We start from the raw sequence: 3,494 nt of genomic DNA on the forward strand, positions 1-3,494 counted from the left end.
TTCTTGAAATGTTTTTCAGATTAGAAGGAAATGCTCCTGATTTTTAACACTGATTTATTTGAGTGAGCTCTGGTAGTGTAGTACCTAAGGCACTTGACTGATAACCCAAACACTGGAAGTTCAAACCCACCAGCCACTCCTCAGAAAGGTTTGGAAATCTACTTCCATAGTGATAACCCCTTGGAACCCAAGGAGAGGTCACTATGAGTTGGGTCTGACTCAAGAGCACATAACAACAACAACAATAACCAAACCAAAAGACACTGCTATCAAGGAGATTCCAACTCATAGAGATCCTCATTGGGTTTCTGAGGTGGTAAATCTTTACAGAAGTAGATTGCCCCCTTGTCCTTCTGCTGAGTGGCTGGTAGGTTTGAACCTCCAGCCTTCTGGTAATGCCTTAGGCACTGTGCCATTTTTTTTTTTTCATCACTCTAATTTTCCACATTTTATATAACAAAAATGCATAAAATTCTAATTTGAAAATTGGTTTGTTGAATGAAAATATTTTAAAGAAGCCAGTGAACTTCATTTTTACACTGATGCACAGGAACCTACTAAGAAGTCACTCCCACATTTTGTGTGATTCTGTGATATAAATAGAAATTATATATTTTATTCAATTGTTTTAAACTCTCAAGGTTCATACTCTTAAATTTGCTTTCCCTTTTAGGGGTAGGAATAAATACCTAAAACTTTCTGCTTTTTAAAAGCCTAATTATTTTTTACCTTAATGTTATAGTGAAATGCCCCAAGGATTTTCTTTTTTGTTAAATTCAAAGTTTGCAAATTAATCCTGAGGGAAGTGTGTTAAGCCAGAGTGAGTTTATTGCAACATTTACTGTTTTCAGACTGTCTCCAACTGCAACAAGTTAGTTATGAAGTTTCTATATGATTATAGTCAAGAATACAATAATTAATCTAGTAATTTCTATCCTATCTCCTGTCTGATTAAACCATAGTTATGGGGCAGAATTGAAAGTACTCATATACAAATAATAAATTAACCTATCAACAAAAAATGATCATAAAGAGATTCAGGGTCCCACCTCAAGGGATATTTCCATAAACTATGATAGAATGTATTATTCATGAATATAGATGATATACTCAAAACCTGATATACTTTGGTGCCATGTATAACAACAGGAGAGAATCTGAAGCTACATGACACATTATACTTTTAACCAAGAACTAACAAATAATTTTGAAAGCCATCAAATGCTAGCCAGTTATCCAAGTCAGAAACTGGAGTAAATTATAGAATCCTTTCTCAGTGTCCCAAATGATTGGTCATGCCTTTAGTCTATCTTCCCCTTCACCCTTAACTTAATACTGTTTCAGCAGTTAGGCCTTTAATATGCCTCATGGGATTGTTGTAATGATCTATTAATCAATTTCCCTATTTCCACCCTAACTCCCTCAATTTAAATCTCCACTGGTTAGCCATAGTAACTTTCTAAATTAGAAATATGGTTCCTAATGACCTCTAATAATGTACCACATAAGGCCTTCATTATCTGTTCCTCACTTATGTATCCAGTCTCAACAGCTGCTCCTTCTCCAAATGCCTGCCTCACAAAATAACTTGCTCCCAGAAGTTCCCTTTTATCTTTTAAAATTCTCTTTATTCTGACATAAATGTTTTCTCTCCAGCACTATTCCTACCAGTCTACCTAAAAATATTTTCCTTATCCTTTAAGAGTAAACTAAAGTGTTACCTTATCTATGATGATGTTCTTATCCAAAATTCCCTTCATATATATTAAGATTAAAGTGTTTTTCCTCTGTTCCCACAAGATTGCTTGTCTATGTCTATCAATCACACATCATTTGTCAATTTTATTATTGCAATCTGTGAACTTTATGAAGGTAGATAACTCTCCTCATTTATTCACTCATTTCTATATCTTTAGGGCTGAGTATAAAATTAGTTCATCACATCTAATAAGCATTCATTCAATCATCTTCTCAATAAATGTTAATTTAACTGCTAAATGTATCAGGCACTCTTGCTGGCACTGAGAATTCAGCAGTAAACAAGAGAAACTTAGTCCTTATTCTCACTGGGTTTGTGTTCTAGTGGGCAAAAAGGGTAGTGTGGATAACCAGAAAACATAGTGATAAGTGCTATATAGAGAATTAGAGTAAAGGGACTGAAAGCGAGTCTTGGCTATGTTAGAGTGGATGCTTGTAGAAGACTATTCTGAGATTATTTATGTGGAGATTTAATAAGAAGTCATCCATGAGAAGATCAGAAGTAAAAACAATCTAAGACATCGAAAATGAGGCAACAGCGAGAAAAAAAGCCTTTAGAAGGAGATGAGTTTGACATGTTCAGAGAGGAATAAATATACAATGTGATTAAGGCTAATGAATACTTGAAAGTGACACAAACCTAGGTGAGAGAGTTTGGCAAGAGGAGTTCATGTATCAATTTGTAAAATTGAATGAGGAGCTTAGATTTTATTCTATATATGATGGAAAACCTTTGGAGGATTTTAGGCTGAAAAAATAGTATAATCCATTTGCATTTGTTAAAGGCTGGCATATTAAGAATATGAAAACCAAACCAAACCAAACCCACTGCCTTCAAGTTGGATCCAACTCATAGCGACCCCTCCTTGGGTTCCTGAGTCAATATTACTATGGAAGTAAATTGACCAAACTTCCTTCCAAGGGGTGGCTGGTGGGTTTGAACCAGAGTTTCCATATTAAGGATAGAATAAAACAAAAGAGAATGGAAGCTGAGAAAACTGTTAGGAGTGAAAGTAGAAGTCTAAGCTAGAGATGACAGAGGGATGGACCAGTCTTGACAATGAAGAAGAGGAGATAATCGAAGTTTGAATATGTTTTAGTGATAGAATACTATGAAATATATGCATAGCCATATCTGAATCTCTCCTAGATTTATATCTCCAAACTCACTGCCATTGAGTTGGTTCTGACTCATAGTGATCCCATTGGGTTTAAAGGGCTGTAAATATTTACAGAAGTAGAATGCCTCATCTTTCTACTGAGGAGTGGCTGGTGGGTTTGAACCACTGACCTTCTGATTAATAGCCAATGTCTTAACCAAACACTACCAGAGTTCCTGAAGTGGTCCCTAGCTACACTAAACTCTAAATAAGGAAGATAGGAAAAGCCTGCAAATACGCTCACTTAACTACGTAACTAGGAGCTCTGGTGGCATAGTGCCTAAGGCATTTGACTGCTAACCAAAAGGCTGGCAGTTCAAACTCACCAGCCACTTCTCAGCAGGAAAGTTGGGCAATCTACTTCCATAGTGATACCACCTCGGAAACAAGAAGGGGTCACTATGGGTCTGATCTGACTCGACAACAGTGCGAACTACATAACTGGTAACCCAAGTAAAGTGCTCTACATTTAGTGTGAAGAACCAAGGAAGGATTTCCACTTCTAGAGATGGCAGACCTAATAATTTGAAATAAACTTTCCCCTGAAGATAACTAAAATATCTAGTTTTAGCACAT

This window comes from Orycteropus afer, unplaced genomic scaffold (genome assembly GCF_000298275.1).
Source record: "Orycteropus afer afer isolate SDZICR_OR568_19922 unplaced genomic scaffold, OryAfe1.0 scaffold00258, whole genome shotgun sequence".
NCBI classification, from domain to species: domain Eukaryota; kingdom Metazoa; phylum Chordata; class Mammalia; order Tubulidentata; family Orycteropodidae; genus Orycteropus; species Orycteropus afer.